General features: G+C 44.0%; 1 protein-coding gene across 6 annotated transcripts in view; it reads right to left on the bottom strand.

Moving 5' to 3' along the window:
* LOC144169428 (tensin-3-like) overlaps positions 1–20,875 on the bottom strand; it is a 292,831-nt gene that overhangs the window by 271,595 nt on the left and 361 nt on the right. The gene's annotated exons all lie outside the window — the stretch shown is intronic.

Here is a 20,875-nt window from a genome sequence, read left to right as displayed (position 1 = left end):
CCAACGAATAACCTAATTTCTCAACCTTAACGTTAACCCCCCTCCCCCTATATTTGTTCGATGCTTTACTTCTAGCATATGCACACTAAGATCAAGCTCGCCTAAAAAGCAGTGTGTCGAACCGAAAAGAAAATACCGGTTCGGTTACGGTTCTGGTTCAGACGAAATCATTTCGTTCTGTTTCAGTTTCGGTTCGACAAAATCACGTACCGAACTGGTGCGATGAGTTGAATTATCACTGAAATTAGAAAAAACATTTAGTAGTTTAAAACGACAGTCAAATCAAAATACATTACAAAAATTCAAAATGCTGCTGTTTCCGAAGGGCAGTGGTGCAATTGCAAAGCAAACTTTAAACAATTACGATATATTAGAAAAACAGATGAAGTGGCGACAGTTTGCCACCTACTTTCTCGCCCAGATTTTATGTTGTCCTAGCGACTATTCATAAAGCCACGGCCAAGAGATATGACGGTGGGATGTATTCTCTGCCCTTTCCTATTTTGTTGAAATCGCAATCGTCGCTATGGAGTCGCCCATCACGCTAAACTTGAAGCCTTAAATTTAGGCCTGCGTATTGGCACGTTCAAATACCAGCGCTTAATACCAATGGCGCACATTTTTTATATATGTAACAAAACAGAAAAATCCTACAACAGGCGCATAAATACTACCAATGAATTAGACTATTTGGTCACCCTGAATAATTTGGTCACCCTGTCACCTTATCGAATGTGTTAGCAACACTTTTTGTTAGAAGTTGGGCAGTCAGTACAAGTGCACCTGCGAAAAAAAGCAGATCTGAAAGCCACAAAACTGCAGAACAAGCAGAAAAGATGATCGCAGGGCGAATGGGGCAGTGTGAGGTACCGGCCTGCCTTTCTGCACGTGTCATCTGCTTTATTACTGTTTCTGCTTTCAAGACAAGGTCGGGGGCTGCAGTTTTTATCCAAGGGATTAAGTGCGCACCATAAAAGTTTTCCCTGACATATCTTTTGTTATTTGTATCTGTAAAAAACGGAACTTGTCCACTGTACTGTCCTCAAAAGCTGATCACGGAACTAACTTCCTTCGCATTGGTGACACGTTTGGTTGTGAAAGGCAGGGCAAAGAAAAGTAAAGAGCAATATCCACGTTTTGGTGCTTTTTTTTACTTATTCGGTTTTACTTACTTTTTGCGTAATATTTCAGAACAACGCGATTCGCCTTTTATTTTTGTTGTTTTCCATGTAAACACATTTTTTGTAAAAACTGGCGCATTTGATGCTTCGTGCTATATCTCTGCTCCGAGGCGCAGCTTATGTTGCAGGCCGGCAGACTTATTTTAACCAGCTGGTGATATTAAACGTGGATCAAAATCTCGATACACGGACGTCCTCGATTTCCATCTACTTCAGAAAAACGTTCGTGGGGAAGAGAGATCGAGGCCACTTGTGGTCAGCAGCAAACGGCTTATCCACCGAGCAGCTCCTGCGGTCACACTAGTCAAGTATTAACAATTTGCAGGTGTCGGACCTCTTAAACAAATTATGAAATGCAAAACGCTTGCACACATCGGGTGTGGGCCTTCGTTTTGGCGCAGTGGAGCACTCCTGCTGTCTGAATGCTCCAATAAAGTCGCAGCTAGGGAAGGGCAAAGTTGTTTTATATCCCCTGCAAGCTGCCGAGAATCACATTTCGTTTGGTCAGCTTGCACTGCGCTCGCGCTTCCAGCAGCAACAGACCATTGCTACATTGGTGCTCATTCATTTCCCCTGTTGTTACATAGAGCGTGACAGTGTCAATTGACTGGAGGGGAAAGTGTGCGAGCGGGTACGAAGTTGATGGTACGTGAAAGAAAAAAAAGGCCTGAATAGCATTGACTATGCAATATCAACAACGGAGGGTCGAACCGTTTCGGCACGAACCGGACCCCTTATTTCTTTTTTCGGTTCAGTTCCGGTTCGGGTTCAGCGTGCTCAAAAAATTCGGGTTCGGGTTCGGGTTCAGTTTCGGCGAAACTACCGGTTCAGTTCCGGTTTTCGGTTCGGTTCGGTTCCGGTTCGACACCCTGCTAAAAAGGCAAAGTTTTTTTTTTACGGGCGAAGCCCCTTAAGGGCACGGGCTGTCATCGTCTCATGTAGTCACGCTACTAAAACACCTGGACACTTGTTTTCCAACGCCTCGCGCTAGAACGTAACGCGTGCTAAAAGAGAAGTGTATGATGGCTAAAACCAGTTCAAAATAAACTAACATGATTTAAAGACTTGTGGAATTTCCCTGTCCGCTTCAGAAATCGTCAAGCACAAGCAGAAGCTGTTTGCAGACGGGTTATAATTTGTGTTACACTCAAGTACCCACCGGCTCTCGACGGGTCGAGAGCCGGTGCGGTACTTGCCTGGTGCCGAGGCATCTTTGATCACCGAGAAGGAGCCCCCACCCTAGGGCGAGGCGCGGGTGTTGCCCTGCACTGGCGTTCACTCCTGCAACTACCCCAATCTGGGGCTAATGGGGCATGCAAATTGCTTAAATCCAATTCAACGCAAGAGGGCGCCACCGCCTCAGCAAGCGCGGGATCGCTCCTCCCACCGGCGCTTTTCCGACGCCCAATCGGAGTGCGCCGTGTGGAAAGAGACAGGCTTACAATTCTTGAATACACATACACTTCATGCTTCGCCCCTCCCCAGGTTTCACGCTACTGGAGATGACCGGGGATGCTTTTTTTTTATTTTGCTTAAGCACAGTGTATTAAAACAATGAAAACTCAGAGACAGGAAATTTGAAATAGAGATAAAAGAAACAAAAAGAAAAACTAAGGGAAAATAACTTACATATGATGAAGGCGGCATTATGAACTATGGAACACTCAGGGTCAGTTTCCGAAAGAAAAATATTTTTTTTGTTACTGATTTTTAGAGTCAGGGGGAAAATAAACGGCAGATTGCTATAATTAAAATTTCATGTTCACCCTGGTCAGCGGACGGCTGGGCTGTGGGGCACGCGGAATAGAGTTGGTCGAATCTAGCTGAGCTGGCCATTTAGAGACCAGTTTGCATTGTCTAAATTGCGCTAAGCACCGTGTATCCCCACAGATGTGAATTTCGCTTCTATAGTAGCAAGATACCAACCTTCTAGGCGGCGTTTATAAAATTTTGTATCAGAAACGCAGGTATTGTGAGCGGGAATCGTCCCCAAAATTTTAGTATTACGTCTATGTCGCCACGATGGACACACAATGCACCTGAATGGAGGCATACGAATAGCGGGATAAGTATGAAACATAAAATGTCAGAAAAGTTTTGAGGAAGCGCAAAGGCTGCGCGTCAAGCCATGAAAGAAAGGATACCCGACTGGAACACGTGCTAGTAACACGGCGACGTGCATTATTTCGAGGAGGAATGTTTGGACCCAGTCGGGGAAACACATGTGCGCTTAACCACCTGCGAACTGAAAAGGAGAAAGAAATAAAAAAAAGTGCGGACGGCACAGGTGAACGCGGGCGCATGTCTTCCATCACTGTCAGCCAACAACACAGGTTAAGCAAAGGCCGCGTGTAAGGTGTTCAGCAGATATAGCACTTTATATAAACGCCGAAGCTGCGGGAAACAAACAGCGCCGACGCTGCGCGCTAGGAACACCATTTAAAACTTCGACGCCAGCGACAGAGGTACAAAAAAATCCACAGAAAAGCCTTTCTCACACTAAAGCCCGTTCTACATGGTGCGAATTTCGCGTGCGAATTCACAAATGCAGCGCCGTTTCTGCGGCAAAATGATCAATTCCCGTTGCTGTGACAAGTTTCCGGAAGTCCATAAACAGTCGAAATTCTGTGAACGACGCTTGGAATTTGGCAATTTTTTGCGGCAAGGAAAATGGAAAATTACACCATCTTCCCGTAGGGGAACCCTGAGTAGTATGCGAAGCAGCCATGGGGTCGACTGAATTTCCCATTAGTTTTCACTTCGTCGTTTCCGTTGACGTTCAGCTTGTATCAGTAGCTTATTGACGTAGTTTGAATTAGTGAAGGACATAAGGCGCGTTCGTAGCACATGCTCCCGTCTCAGATTGTAGCGCATTGGGAAGAGCGCCACGTACCTCCCGTTGCGGCCAGCGAGTCGTGGAATCGAAACCGGGCGCCGCCTAACTATTTCTTTTTATGGTGGACTGCGCTGACGTCAGCCCAAACGCTGACGAAGCTGAAGAGACGAGCATGCGCAGTAGAGTGCGGACGGCGGACAACGACAATGGGAGAGGGAGGGCCACAGCCCCCAGCATGAGATGCTTCGCATCTAAAATAGACCATTTTGCCGCACTACCGGCGCCGCATCTGCGAATTCGCAGGCGATATTCGCACCACGTGGAACGGGCTTAAGGAGATGAATTCTATAAGAAACGCTTCACCTATGAACGACATATTTACTTTGGGCGTAAGGAATCTTCAACAGCTAAACATGATCAACTTTCGCCACGGCATATTTATTTGTTTACTTGTAGACACCCTGGTGAAGGTCTTTTAGAGTTAATAAGACTTGGTTGCTGGCTAGTTGGTTCATGGCACACGAACGAATGACTCTGCGCGAAAAGACTATAGGATGAAGACACGAGGGTGACAGGACGAGCGCACGCACTATACATAAGTTTAGTTGTGGATACCGGTAAGAGAATATGAGCGATAAAAGGTGCATTTTTAGCTGAAAAATAACAGACGGATAGCAAGAAAAGAAGAGGCGAGTAAACAAAAACAGGCTATGTATAATGTCATATTTACCAAGGTTAAAAAAAGGGTGTAGAAATATACATTGAAGGTTGCATCTCCGGAAAAAGCAGTGCGTGAATATTCATGTACAAGACAGAATGAACACAGTGACAAGCAAACAACAACAGATACGCAGATAGGACTCAGCTTTTTTTGTAGAAATGCATGCTGGTTCAATGCAAAGTACGTTTTATAAAAGTACAAGACACGACAAGTGCCGTGAAAAAGTTTCAGTCAAAATGCTAGCCCCTTTACAGACCACCTGAATACTGAAAAGTTATAAAAATATATATATACAGAACGTGTGAATGATTAGCTGTGTGATCAATGATATCTGCACGCCGGAGATACGTTATCGACAGCTTCGGGGTGAAAACAAATTGGAGGAAGAAGAAGGCTTCATAGAAAGCAGAGGCGGAAAACTTTTGTGGAGCCCGGGCAATCAAGCTTTCAATGCATGCATTCGCGAGGAGGAAAAGAAAGTCGCGCGTCGAACGCCTTGTTTGCAGGCTGTACAAGCGAAGGGAATTGAGTGCTTCGCTGTAGACGCAGCTGCCGTCTGTACTGTGTTCATAGAAAAAAGGTTCGAGAGGATTACTTCTGAACGCCTTCCAATAGGTTAGGCGATGTATAACTGGGACAGTTTCATAATTCTGAAGCTAAGTCGAAACGCAATTGGATACCGGACAAAAAAAAAAATTAAGAACAGCCGTGTATGAGTTATCTCGGTGCACGTGAGATGTATTGCCAGACATACGAAACAAGAACAATCAAGGAAGTTTACGTGAGAGCTAAAACAACGTCTGCGTCACGGTAACCCATAAAAAAAAACTGGGAATGGAGATGTTTTGGGTGTAGGTAATAACTGGTCTCCTTGATGTATTTGGGGCCTCGTAATTGTTCTTGCACCAGGAAGAAACGGCGTCAACATCATCTCGGAGTTTATTACATCGATCTCCCAGCCACACAACAGGGCAGTAATGTTTCGTATGGTAAACGAGCTACGGCACGGTGGAGTGTTGGCTCATGCGTTGAATGACTACCAATCCACTGAAAGGCGAGGGCCGCGCATAGAGCCTTGCGACACGCCGTACGGCACTGCAAAAAATCGAGACTGGGCGCTTTTTAAATAAGCATGGGACAATTTGTGAAAGGGATGCCAATGGCCGTATACGCAGACAGCCTACGTATCAAAAAGTGATGATTTGCCTGGCCACACACTTTCCTGTAGTCGAAGTAAATTGTGTCAAATCGCTGGCGTGTGGAAACATGGCTGATGACGTCATTAAAAAACCCAGGCCTACCCACGCAACCCACCCTGAATTCACGTTCACTTTTGCCTGGGTAGGCCTACCCACACGTGGCCTACCCAGGCAAATGCGAACGTGAATTCAGGGTATCACCATCATCAGAGCTCCTTAAAATAGGCTTCACTGCATGGCGCTTAGCATACAGCTCTTCGGTTGAACGAATCACCCGTGGCCTACCCTAAGACCTGCGAACGTGAACGCGGGTCATAATCATCATCAGAGCTCCTTAGGTGGGTTTCCCTGTATGTCGTATAACATACACACATCGCACGTTCAAATCAGTTATTTCAAGCTTCGCTTGAAAACAGTTATGAGTGTGTCGGTAACTGCACGTTAGCGTTTAAGTGATACGACCGAACGAAACTAGAGTCCCCACTGCTATCGCCCACTCAGGCTTCATGGGTGGTTGCTTACTTTGGTAGCCGCCACTCGTCCGAACAGGTCTCTGCGACGGCATAGAGAAACCACCGGAAAGGGGCTGGGGACTCGCCACTGCTTCATTTGCATTTTCTTCAATACGTGTTTGAAGTTTGCGATAAAAGTGGCACAGCTGCAGTCGCGACAAGGCGTTTTTTTTGTTTTTAATTTTAATGAAGCAAAGTTGCATTTTGTCTTCATAGCCCCTTTAATGTTTTGACTTCTTTCGCCCTCCAGTAATGGAACGGATTTAGCTTCGTTTCCACGCATGTCTCACATTTAACGTGCGAGGCTCTGCGGCCACCACTCTCCCGATCGGGTCCTCGGCTTTTAGCGCACAGCACTGACAGGGTCACGCGCAGCGGACGTGCGACGACAGCATAAACCCAGCCGGCCGCGCACCCTACACGGGCGGAAGGGGCAGCCGCACGGGACGGCAGCCCAAGCGATGAGCACAGATCAATCGCCGCTCGGCGGACCGAGCATCCATCATGCGAGACAAGCCGTAAGCCGCTGTCCTGGACAACGAGGAAGGCAAGTGAAAGAAAGTACAAAAGTAAAAAAAAAAGTCAGCTGCAATTCATAAGAACATTAATAAAGTAAAAGAAACACCCGCTGGAAAGGACGGCTTTGAACATTCCGGGCGATTTTCAGAGAATCGTGAAGGAATTGCTGAGCAGACAGAAAATGCATTCTTATAAAGGCGAACTCCTCGAGATTAAAATTCACGGACGCACGCACGCACGCTCTACACTAATGTTCAATAGATTATACGAAGCAACTTCACCACATCGTTGCAATCTATTGACTAAACAGTAATTAGTCTGGCAGTGAAAATAGTATGCTCTTGTTCGTCAGCCATGGCGCACATCTAGTGTAACGAAGCCAATGGATGTTTATGCCTCCACGCATACGTAATTCCCAACCTAACGGAACTGGCGAGAGCAGAACGCTAAAGAGAACGGGCTGCAAACGTGAACGCACGACACGAAACTGGCAGCCCCACGTTTGGTCACTTGTTTGCTGTTGCTTTTCTCAATTTTCATTTGTTTCTAGATGAACCGAATAGCTCACTGAGGCTGCAGTGGTGTCATGGTCAAAAATCGATTAATGGTAGCGGTCGTAGTTCTAGGCCGTACGTGCTCCCTCTGTTCCTCAAAATCTAGTATACCCGAAAAAGTTTCCAAACTTAAACTAGTCAACCCGTCTTACCTTAGTTTTGTTGTAATGTCTGGATTAGCTGGACAGAGAAAGACATAAGTTGGAATCATCATCATCCCTATCATCACCATAATCATAACCATAATAATAATCATCAATAACAACAACAAAAACAACAACAACAACAACAACAACAACGGCCTACTCAGGACCACTGCAGGACGAAGGACTCTCCTAGTGACTTCCAACAGCTCCTGGCCTGCGGCGCTCGCATCCACTGCTGGCCATCGAACCTCCGTATTTCATCCCTCCATCGTGTTATTGGCCTTCCCTTTCTTCTAGACCCATCTCTTGCTACCCACTCTGTTACCCTAATTGCCTTAATTGTCCTAATAATTACCCTAATAGTTTAACTATTGCCCGAGGTTTTAAGGGGGACTAAACCCGTTAACATTCCTATGGGACTAACTACTGCATGACCAACGGGCTTAAAAACCATCTAGCACCAACACGAAAACTTTTACAAACACATAGAAAGGTGCACAATGGCCTAGTTTGTTTATTTTTGGTATAGTATGTCACTTCTGAACCGAAATAAAAAAGTAAAAAGCTAGTATGGAAGACCGCTAGCGCCACCTCATGAAAACTAGATAAACTAAAACGCATTTATTGCTTATTTTTGTTTCAGTAAAGACGCGCTATATTTCTAAAAGAGGCAAACAAGGCCGTTAGTAACATTGCGATGAATTTGTAAAACTTTTCATATCGGCGCCAGGTGTCTTTTAAGCCCGTGGGTCACGAATTAAAAAGTGCCATAGGAATGTGTTCAGGTGAACCGCCCTTAAACATGTTTTGTCTTGGCTCTATCAAGGTCCTGAGAATGACTGAGCGTTTACCTACCCAGCATTGGTCCCTGTGCTCCCAAGGACTTGTGTAGTTCTTGGAAGCGCAGGGGCCAATGCTGTGTACGTAGACGTACAGTCGTCAATAAAGCCTCATCGTAATGGACGTCACACTCGTGACTTCCATTCCGATTAGGCTTTATTGGCGAGTTGACTTGATTATGAAGTGAATGGAATGACTTGCCACCAAATGTTGTCAATTTCAACAATTTTTTACAAGAGTTGGAACGCTTCTTTAGTGATCTGTAGAAACCGTAGTTCTGGCGGTGCATGCTATTTTGTGGTTATTAAGGTGCTATTACATTTTATGCTGTTTTCTTTTTTCATCTTGGTTTATTATGTTATGGTTTGTGCGTTTTGTGTTCTGCATTTTATCAAGTTTACGCTCTTATGCTCTCAGTGTTGGCGATAATTCTGTTACCTGTTTTTGTTTTGGCATTATGTCTGCCCATTGTACTAGCGTAATCCGCTGTGATACTTTTTGAATTAATACTGTTTGTCATTGTTTATGTAATGCCCCTCCTGCCAGGGCCAAAGAATTGGCCTGCAGTATTCCTAAATAAATAAATAAATAAATAAAAGCTGAGGCTTAACTATCAATTACAGGTTCTATTAGCGTTGCGGTGTCGACTACAAGATTCTTCTAGCAACCTCCACGATCAAATCAGCTTAAATTCAATTTACAAAATAAATTAACGGTGATAGGCAGAACACTACGGTCTGAGAAAGTTGATGATTGGCTACTGGAAGCAATGTTATGGCACTGACATAGTACTGATTGATTAATTTATTGATCGATACTCCGTTTTACAGGGCGTGAATTTCGCGCTCAAAAGCGTAGCTGGATTAGGATTCTGCGCGAAAGTATGCCCTTATTGTCGCCGGCGAAACGTTAACGTTCAAAGGTATAGGCTGTGCGAGGCGTGCGGAGTGGAGTCATTCTTCAACGTAAAAAAAAAACGACGCTTCACTGATGCTCTGAAAGAAAGTTGTTTGGCTTCTAGCCCCTTTATACACATACATGGGGTTTCATCACCCGTTGACGTCATACAACGTTTGCTTCTGCCTGTTGCCCTACGGTTTGCTAACATGCATGACATCACTTACTAGGACAAGTGTCCAATCCAGTGTGCAACACTACTGGCGCAATGCCAACCAAGCGCTCCTATTTCGAAAACCACTGACGTCGTAGACTTTTGCAGACCAGTGAGAATCATTAGTTGCAAGAAAGCAAAAATACCAGTGCATAAAGAGAAGCATTAGTTGTAAGCTGAGTGATATCATGCCGTTAAATAATTTACTTAGGTCACAGCCGGTCAGATTTACCGCCAGTCATAATTTGATGCATACCTGACTATTTATTTGCACAATAATTGTACAATCGATTATTTGAATAATCCTTTAGGCCAACCTTTCTAACGTCCCAAAACTGATGTCGTTATGTGCAACAGAGGAGCTTTCAAGATATGAAGCTTCCACTAAGCACAGGAACTACAGAACTATAGCAGACGGGTTATTTGGTAAAACTTGTTAACATATAAATTTGTGTGAAAAAACATTCAGTCAAACGTGGTAAAGGATGTAGACGTTACTGTAGATTACTACGACAGCGCTGTGTACAATTATTCGCGTTATTTTGTTTTTTGCAAATTAGAAGCCGACTTGCAACCATGCGTACTCTGACAATTTTGCAACCATGCGTACTCTGACAATGGTACCGCCAACTCGCTGTCAGCTAATGGCCTTCTCTCACGCTCTCCACATCGTCAATAACCTGGCTGTTATTTGCTTTGCTGTTAAAAAAAACTAATATATGCAAGTGGGAGTACTTTGAAATTTACTTTTCTTTTTCAAATTGATTAATCTCTCCTTTCATTAGTCCGCAGCACTTTTGCGGCCGCTACTGTGGTTTGGCGGCGGCGACGGCGTTGCAACCGAGCGAGTGGAGACCAAAAGAGAACGGCGGAGGAAAGTGTGGAGAAAGTGTGAGGGGTAGGGCAGTATGCTGAGCCCGCAAGAGACGCTCGCCGGAGCGACTGGCGAAATTGTGAGGGGCAGGGCGGCACGCGCTACTATGGCGTCGTCTCTCTCACTGCCTCCGCTCACACTTTCGCCATGCCTCACCGCTGAGTAGCGTCCTCCCCCTTACGCTTTCGCCAGTCGCTGGTCATCCGTTCGTGGCTCATCCGAACCACGTGACATTTGCGCGGGAGGTTTAAACACTATTTGCAACAACATCTCGCAAACGACGCGTACGGCGACGTGCTGTGAGATAACGCCAGTGTAGCGCGCGCCGCCGTGCGTTCGGTGATCAGGCGATCGCATCCTGAGAAGCAGCAGATATGCGCCGTGACCGAGAAGACTGCAGTTCGCGCTGCTCACAAATTTCGCGTTAGGGTGTACAGTAATCGTCAGCGCTTTTTGTAACACGAAAGTGTTTTATTCCGGGGTATGCAAACATTTTAGTGACGTCATATCGGTCACGGAAGTGACGCCAGTACAACGAAGCAAGCAGCCTGTAAAGGGTGCACCCCTGCAGATAAGGTCTCCTTGCGGGGAAGCAACCTTTAGAACCAAAGAGTACGTTAAACTTAGGGTTGTTCGTTTTCGGGTTTTATATTTTAACACGAAAGTGTTTTATCCCAGGATACGCCAAGATTTCCCTGACGTCATATCTGTCACGGAAATGACGCCAGTACACCTTTGCCGAAGCGACCCGCCAGCAGGACATCGCTCGCCAAGCACACCCACAAGATAGCCGCCGACCCGTAAATCATGCTCAGCTGCAGATTTCGCTGCACATTTCACTTTCGTGTTTAGCCGATTCATATGACAGGAATCACCCACAGTTTTCTTCTTTTGTTACCCCTATGGACTGAATTTGCATGGACTACATTCTGCATGGACTGCAGAACTGCTGATTTAGCTTTATATCTATAGTCACGAGAATACGAAGAATGGGACAGTAGGGTGTACCGCTGTAGTCCGGAAGGTCGACGACAGAGCTGTGTGCGGGGCAGGCAGCGCGTACTCTGTTATGGTCGCTTTTAAATAGATCGTCCTAATCTTGTAAATACGTAGCTTCATTACCAACCATGGCTCCTGCCATCTGTTCTGCCGAGACGTAAGAATATTAATGCATCGTGCATCACGTATTTCGCTGTGCGTTATTATTTTGTTGTGTGTATTTTGTTTTTTTCTCCTCATTACCGGTAAGCCGCCTCTTCACTTTTTTTTTTTCGTTTGTGAGTTCATCTTATTTACTCTTCTTTTGCTTCCTTGTGGTATTTGGTCTGACTTCAGAATGCGCTAGCGTGGCTGACATAAATACATCGCAATTGATACCAGATTGCGTTCTCATGGGGCAGGGGCATCGTCAGGCGGCTGGTTTGTTTTTGTTGTTTGTTTTTGCAACTTCTCTTTCAGCGAAGAAATATACTTTCACCTTCTAAAGTCATTGTATCCGCGCGACAGGTAAACGCTGCCGGGTAAACAAAGCAGACGTTGAGTTACACGGATTGACTAAAACCTTGGTAAACACGGCATGTCGCAGGCTTCCATTCGGGTATGGTGCACTATAATTCGGGGTAACCATCCTTCAGCATCGTTTTGTTTTCTTTTTAGCACAAAGGTCGTGTTTTGTGTCGCAAACTGTGTTAGCGAGCCAATAGTAAAAATATAGCTATTTCAAATCGGCAACCATTCACCTTTTTAAGCCTTTATATTACTTTCTTTCTCCCTGGCTGTGTGCGCGCGCGTTTTGAATTTGTTTGGCGTTTATCATTCCCTGCAACAGTCGTCGGGGTGGCCCTTTGGGCTAAGGCCTCTACATTATTTGAGTCAGCAGTAGTAACGTTGTTGTTGAGCAGTATAAGCCGGAGGACAGTTTTTGAATGCTTCCCCTTTGTCGCTTATAGACGCTTATTGCGAGGCTTTGCCAGACGTCGCATCCATCATTCGAAAGAAAGCAAACACTCGGTTTCGAAACGCAGCGGACAACAGACGAAAACGGGCCAACTGCGTCGTATGCTTCTTCGCGGCCCAGTTTTCCCGCGTCTTCTGCGTGCGTCTACTTGTGTCCGCCATAGGCAGTGCATTGTGTTTGTCGCATCGCTTGGCTTCAGACGCAGCGAAAGAACGCTGAGAGCGTGGACCACACCACACTCGCCATAGACGAGCGTGGTACAAATACAAAGAAGGAAATAAAGCTTCCGGGAGGGCGATAGAGGGCGAGAGAAATAAATGCGGAAGAAACGAAGCTTTCTTTTGGGTCGCAGCCAAGAGGCCCCAGGAGGGGAGTGCTTTTTGTGCCCTCCCACCGAGGAAAAATGATAGGCACTTGAAGGGACAAGTGATGGGGGCAAGTAATGGAAAAATCGCCCCCGCGTGGTGCACGTATTAGGCGCCGATTACGCCCTGGCAAGTGCAAATGAAAGACAGCGGCCCCCGAAGCCCTTTCTCGAAGGAGTATCGAACTCCAGCTCCCCGCGCCCACGTATGATGAGTTACCCTAAAACTGCGGCCGGAGTCGGGCATGCTAGTGCCGTGTCATGCATACGCTGAACAATTATTTACGTCCATCAGCGCGGTTCACCGCCAGAACTGAGTCGACTGCAGTGAGCACGTTGTTAAGGCGAACTGGCGAAGCCATATCAAGTTTTTCGGAGGGATCCGGGAAAGGTTGAATGAAGTCGTTTATACCTCTCACAGCTTGCCACGCCCTCTTTACACGACAAGATAGAGGGTCAAAACTTCTCGACTGATGGCTAATATGTTCCCTGCTTAAACAGAAAAAAAATATGTCAAGTACCGAACGGCTATATAACTTTCCAATTGAAAAAAAAATAAAACAGAGGGAGAGAAATGAACGGGGGTTCAGACAGCGGCACTTAGAAGTTGTTTTGTCTAGTATGTACGTATACTGTTCAAAATAAGTGTATCCCTTGCACACCAGTTATCAGTGATCGAGACTACAAGACGGCAGTAGGATGGATAGTTGGGCGTCGCCTCCGGCTCCTTATCGTTCAGTCGCGTCTATCGATCATATTAAGAAAGGATTTTCGCGTTCACTTTTTATAGTTGTTTGGTTGCCTGCTTATGATCTGTATATGTGACATTGCTCTTCTTTTATAAATACGGGGGAATGAAAGCAAGTATGCGTTTGATAAAAAAATGCTCTAGCTTCCTTTTAATCTCCATGTTCATTTCCATCATTGCGGTTATGAATCCAAAAATATCATATAATAAAGCATACGAACTTCTCTTATCAATGTTTTTAACGAAGGCTTAAAATTCTGAAGCATCGGATCTGCCACCTAGCCCCAAAGTCCTACTTGTGGGTGTGCTGAGAAAAGAAAGGTATGGGAGGCGCGGCATTGCTGCATCTATGTCTGCCAAGGTATAGCCTCAACAAATCCATTTTAGTAGACGAAATCGCATGCGTTGTTCTCACTGTAGCAAGTGTTTTGACTTTCTTGTTATTTTCGCAGAACTCACTTCGCCAAGTGAAAATTTCCAAATTGAGGTGACAGTTTCGGCTGTGGTCATCACTCGGTCTTACTTCCCGCAACTGCTGTTTTGATTATGCTCTCAGATTTTGAATACATTGTGTATTTGCTTAGCTTTTAGTTCATGTACGAGCTTCATTGGGAATACGTGGCTTGTTTTTCTTTGTTTCCTGCCGCTGACATTGCTTTCTGCTGACATTGCTTTTTCTTGCATGTGCGTGCCTCACCTCTGCCTCGGCGAGTACGCATTGTTTGCATTTGTTTTTGACGCTGTTTTGTTTACACTGCGTTAGAACGGTGGTTTGGGCTAGTTGGTGATTACTAACTGAAATTTAAAACAGCGCAAAAAAGACGGGACACGAAACGACGTGTGTCGTCGTTTCTTGTCCGGTCTTTATTGCGCTGTTTTGAATTTCAGTTTGTTTGCACCCTCGTGCGCGTTGCAATCACTCCTGCTCTAGCAGCAAAAAAGCAGTTTACTGTTTTCTTGAAACAAGTAAATAAAATATTTACCCATAAATAAAATACATACCAATGTACATACATACCAGTACATACCAGAGATCAAGGCTTGATAAAGTTGCTACTCGAATAATTTTACTCAATCAGTGATAATCAGTTAGCACATATAATTTATCAATCAACAAATTTCAGCCAACCAGTAACTTAAATGAATGATAACTTGAGCCAGCACTGAAGTTTGCAGCAGCCTTGGGAGGTCGTTCTTCAAAATTTTTTTGGCCTAACTGTTTCTCTCCCCTCCCCTTTCCCTTTTTCTGAATAAACGTGTTTCGTCAACGACTCGCGCAGAAATTCAGCCGGCGAAAATATTGCAACAGGACCAGATCCCTCAGTTGCACCTCAATAGAAAACAAGCCACTGACTTTAATGTCAATTGTAAGCTCGCTCTTCAAGTTTTATACCTTAACTGCACCCGGGCTAACTAAATGAACGCAATTATTTGTTTTTATTGGCTTACAACGTCTGCTACGGTATATTATTATTATTATAACCTTTCTTATTCTGCATTTGTCTTTTATCCTTGAGTTCATGCATTTAAATGACTTTCATTCCGTAACTTCAACATAAGCTATCCTTTCGTTTTTTTTCGTATTTTGTATTTTATTTTGTATTTGAAAGATGTGTACATTATGTTTCGTGTGTTTCTGTTTCCGTGCGCCAGCACAAAGGCCGACCCCGGCTGTTCCTGGGCACGCAAATAAATGATTGATTGATTGATTGATTGATTGATTGATTGATTGATTGATTATTATTATTATTATTATTATTATTATTATTATTATTATTATTATTATTATACTTTCATTCTGTCTTTCAACTGCCAGATGGTCCCGACGAACGCCTATCGTTTAATAATATGTCTAATTTTAGTACACTTATGTTCGATGAAAAACTTGTCAATGATAGCCTTAAACGGATGAAACCGTCATTTTCCTGTGGTGCAGACGGAATTCCAGCAGCCCTCATGAAGGCTTACGGCAACATTTTTGTGCCTGTCTTAACTTCCATTTATAATAACTGTTTGCTTTTCGGTAAATTTCCTCGTGCATGGAAGATTGCTCGGATTTTTCCAATATTTAAGTCTGGTGATAAGTCAGCCGTTACCAACTATCGCCCAATCTCACTCCTTTGTGTCGCCTCAAAACTCTTTGAGTCAGCTCTGCACAACATTCTTGCTGCCTGCGTCAAGAACGTTCTGATACAAAATCAGCACGGCTTTTTCTCGGGTCGATCGACGGTTACAAATCTTGCAAGCTTCATGACTCAGGCTTCGGCTGCAGTTTGTGAAAACGGCCAGTTGGATGTAATTTATTTTGACCTCAGTAAGGCGTTTGATGTAGTGAACCATAAATTATTAATTAACAAGCTTACTATCTCCGGTGTTGATGCAAGTCTTGTTGCCTTGTTGTCCAACTATCTCCTTGACCGGTCCTTTTACGTAGATGTAAACTTCAAAAGGTCTAGTGTTTACACTGCAACGAGTGGTGTACCTCAGGGTTCTGTGCTGGGTCCACTATTGTTTTCTATCTTTATCAATGATGTGTCAACAGTGTTAACAAAATCTTCATTTCTTCTCTATGCTGATGATGTCAAACTATTTAGGCACATTAGCAGTTTTCAGGACTGCTGTGCCTTGCAGAGGGATGTGTCGGAATTATCGGTCTGGTGCAGCAAAAACTGTCTAATTTTAAATCCAGCTAAAACAAAGGTTGTCACGTACAGCCGGAAAACCCATCGTCTACTGTTTTCCTACAGTATAGCGGGAGCTCCGTTGCAAAGGGTTGAGGAGATTAGGGACCTCGGGGTTCTTTTCGACAGTACCCTCTCTTTTTCTTCTCATATTAGGCTCATCACCCGGCGAGCACTCCGAAGTCTTGGAAATGTGTGTCGGATTACAAAGGAATTCTCTTCTCCAGATCCATTTCTAATGCTATACAATGCAATATGTATCCCCCAGTTAGAATATGCTTCTGTTGCCTGGAACGGCATCTCCAAATCTAGTAGTGAATTAATAGAACGTGTGCAGAAGAAGTTTTTATCCATATTTAAGCACCGTCATCACAATCACAGTTCGGGTCCTGATTCTGACTTACCCATAGTTCCTTCCATTCCTTCGTTGACCTGCAGACGTATGCGTGCAGACCTTACATTTCTTCACAAAATTGTTCATGGTGACCTTTCTTGCGCAGACCTGCTTAACTGTTTAGAGTTTAGTGTTCCACAGAGGCCCACCAGGTCGCATCGCCCTTTCTTGACCGCTGCGCGCAACTCCAATCATTCTCCTGTGCGCAGAATACAGAATTGCTACAACCGCTTCTCTGAACGCCTTGACATCTTTCAAAGCTCCTTTACAATTTACCGTACTGCTTTGTTGAACACAGTATGTTAAACATCTATGATATCTCTGTCGTTCGTTTTTCTTTTTTTTATTGCTGAAATTTGGTTTCTCTGTGGTTCTGTTTAACCACTATAGTTGCCTGTTTTTGAAACTGTTTACTTATCATGGTTGTCTTATCATTTGTCTCTATACTTTGTCATTGTTCTTGTCGTCTTACTGTTAAACTTTGTTCTCTGCTTGTTGTGTATTCATTACAATAAGCTGAGCCACAAAGGCATCTTCTTTTTCTTTTTTACCTGTACCCAGGCTCCGCCTGTGCTTTATTTCTGTAATTTTCGCTACTTCAATTTGTGTGTGTTGTCGCTTGTTTATTTCTTTCAATATGTTTCTTGTATTTTGTTTTCATGTAACTATCCGTGCGCCAGCACCCAGGCCTCTGGCTGTTCCTGGGCACGTAAATAAACATGATTGATTGATTGATTGATTGATTGATTATTATTATTATTATTATTATTATTATTATTATTATTATTATTATTATTATTATTATTATTATTATTATTATTATTATTACCATCAGTAAGAACGACACTCTCGACATCTATTATCAAAATGCTCGGGGTCTACGTACTAAGTCCTCCGAATTTCTTAGAAATGTTGTGTGCTCCAAATTTTCTGCTATTGTTATTACTGAAACTTGGCTTTGCGATGATATCTCATCTTCCGACTATTTTCCTCCGACCTATGAAATTTTTAGAAGTGACAGAAAGTTAACTGGGCCTAAGCAAAAGGGTGGCGGTGTTCTCATTGCCATCGATCGCTCAGTGCAATGCGTGCGGCGTGCAGACCTCGAGACTGAGGAATCAGTCTGGCTTGAGGTAGGCCTCAAGAGGGGCGAGAAGCTGCTCATCGGTGCATTCTATATAACCCCGGATATCTTACCTGCTGAATATAATCTCAAGCTCACATCTATTGAAAATGTTTCCAATTCACACTCCAACCATAAGCTAATTATACTTGGGGACTTCAACACCCCAGGTATTCACTGGAACAGTCTTTCATTTCAGCATAAAAACCATTACGCAGCGCAGAAATGCACCATGTTATTAGATTTTCAATCATTCACCTCCTTGCAGCAGTTCTGCCACATAGAAAACTTCTGTGGTAATGTCCTAGATGTGTGCTTCTCGAACTTGAAAAACGTACAAGTGTGTGCCTCCGAAATATCTCTTGTACGCCCCGACAAGTTTCACCCCCCTCTTATTGTCTCTATCTCTGTCGCTGCCCAGCATTGCTATGGTGGTGTTGACGATTGTGCAGTCCCGCGATATGCTTTCAAGCGTGGAGATTATGTTGGGCTCTATCACTTTTATTCATCTGCTGAATGGTCTAGTGTTTTTGATGTCAATGATGTTGACGAACAGGTTCGACGTTTTACCGAAATTGTCAGGAGTGGCATGGAAAAGTACATCCCTTTTTATAAGCCTGTTCATTCCAAATTTCCCCACTGGTTCTCTAAAGAACTTCGAAGTTCGCTTAAACTTAAGGACAGTGCCCACAAAAAGGCCAAGCGGTCTGGGCTTGACAAGTGGAAAGCGGATTTTAGTCGGTATCGCTCACTTTGTAAAAGCCTCTACCGGCGTGACCACCAGCTCTATATAGAGTCGTTAGAGGCTTCTGCGTCTCAGAAACCGGCTGACTTCTGGAGGTATGTACGCGGCCGTTCTAAGGCGTCTAAAGAACACATTAGTCTGATTAATTCCGATGGGGAACAGGTTGAGGATGTCGCCACGAGCTTTGCTCAGTACTTTCATTCTGTCTTTCAACTGCCAGATGGTCCCGACGAACGCCTATCGTTTAATAATATGTCTAATTTTAGTACACTTATGTTCGATGAAAACCTTGTCAATTATAGCCTTAAACGGATGAAACCGTCATTTTCCTGTGGTGCAGACGGAATTCCAGCAGCCCTCATGAAGGCTTACGGCAACATTTTTGTGCCTGTCTTAACTTCCATTTATAATAACTGTTTGCTTTTCGGTAAATTTCCTCGTGCATGGAAGATTGCTCGAATTTTTCCAATATTTAAGTCTGGTGATAAGTCAGCCGTTACCAACTATCGCCCAATCTCACTCCTTTGTGTCGCCTCAAAACTCTTTGAGTCAGCTCTGCACAACATTCTTGCTGCCTGCGTCAAGAACGTTCTGATACCAAATCAGCACGGCTTTTTCTCGGGTCGATCGACGGTTACAAATCTTGCAAGCTTCATGACTCAGGCTTCGGCTGCAGTTTGTGAAAACGGCCAGTTGGATGTAATTTATTTTGACCTCAGTAAGGCGTTTGATGTAGTGAACCATAAATTATTAATTAACAAGCTTACTATCTCCGGTGTTGATGCAAGTCTTGTTGCCTTGTTGTCCAACTATCTCCTTGACCGGTCCTTTTACGTAGATGTAAACTTCAAAAGGTCTAGTGTTTACACTGCAACGAGTGGTGTACCTCAGGGTTCTGTGCTGGGTCCACTATTGTTTTCTATCTTTATCAATGATGTGTCAACAGTGTTAACAAAATCTTCATTTCTTCTCTATGCTGATGATGTCAAACTATTTAGGCACATTAGCAGTTTTCAGGACTGCTGTGCCTTGCAGAGGGATGTGTCGGAATTATTGGTCTGGTGCAGCAAAAACTGTCTAATTTTAAATCCAGCTAAAACAAAGGTTGTCACGTACAGCCGGAAAACCCATCGTCTACTGTTTTCCTACAGTATAGCGGGAGCTCCGTTGCAAAGGGTTGAGGAGATTAGGGACCTCGGGGTTCTTTTCGACAGTACCCTCTCTTTTTCTTCTCATATTAGGCTCATCACCCGGCGAGCACTCCGAAGTCTTGGAAATGTGTGTCGGATTACAAAGGAATTCTCTTCTGCAGATCCATTTCTAATGCTATACAATGCAATATGTATCCCCCAGTTAGAATATGCTTCTGTTGCATGGAACGGCATCTCCAAATCTAGTAGTGAATTAATAGAACGTGTGCAGAAGAAGTTTTTATCCATATTTAAGCACCGTCATCACAATCACAGTTCGGGTCCTGATTCTGACTTACCCATAGTTCCTTCCATTCCTTCGTTGACCTGCAGACGTATGCGTGCAGACCTTACATTTCTTCACAAAATTGTTCATGGTGACCTTTCTTGCGCAGACCTGCTTAACTGTTTAGAGTTTAGTGTTCCACAGAGGCCCACCAGGTCGCATCGCCCTTTCTTGACCGCTGCGCGCAACTCCAATCATTCTCCTGTGCGCAGAATACAGAATTGCTACAACCGCTTCTCTGAACGCCTTGACATCTTTCAAAGCTCCTTTACAATTTACCGTACTGCTTTGTTGAACACAGTATGTTAAACATCTATGATATCTCTGTCGTTCGTTTTTCTTTTTTTTATTGCTGAAATTTGGTTTCTCTGTGGTTCTGTTTAACCACTATAGTTGCCTGTTTTTGAAACTGTTTACTTATCATGGTTGTCTTATCATTTGTCTCTATACTTTGTCATTGTTCTTGTCGTCTTACTGTTAAACTTTGTTCTCTGCTTGTTGTGTATTCATTACAATAAGCTGAGCCACAAAGGCATCTTCTTTTTCTTTTTTACCTGTACCCAGGCTCCGCCTGTGCTTTATTTCTGTAATTTTCGCTACTTCAATTTGTGTGTGTTGTCGCTTGTTTATTTCTTTCAATATGTTTCTTGTATTTTGTTTTCATGTAACTATCCGTGCGCCAGCACCCAGGCCTCTGGCTGTTCCTGGGCACGTAAATAAACATGATTGATTGATTGATTGATTGATTGATTATTATTATGATCCTTAAGACTTGCTCTCCACTTTTGCACGTGCAAACGTACAAAAATGGAGCACATTCTTCAAAACCAGGCGTGCAAAGGTCAGGTTCGAATAACTATTCCACGCGTCCGTCATTCATTGTCATCGAAAACC

The sequence above is a fragment of the Haemaphysalis longicornis genome, unplaced genomic scaffold (genome assembly GCF_048455015.1).
Source record: "Haemaphysalis longicornis isolate Haplotype H1 unplaced genomic scaffold, Haemaphysalis longicornis Haplotype H1 scaffold_2, whole genome shotgun sequence".
NCBI lineage: Eukaryota > Metazoa > Arthropoda > Arachnida > Ixodida > Ixodidae > Haemaphysalis > Haemaphysalis longicornis.
The sequence above is the reverse complement of the archived record's forward strand: the minus strand, read 5'-3'. Positions and strand labels throughout refer to the sequence as shown.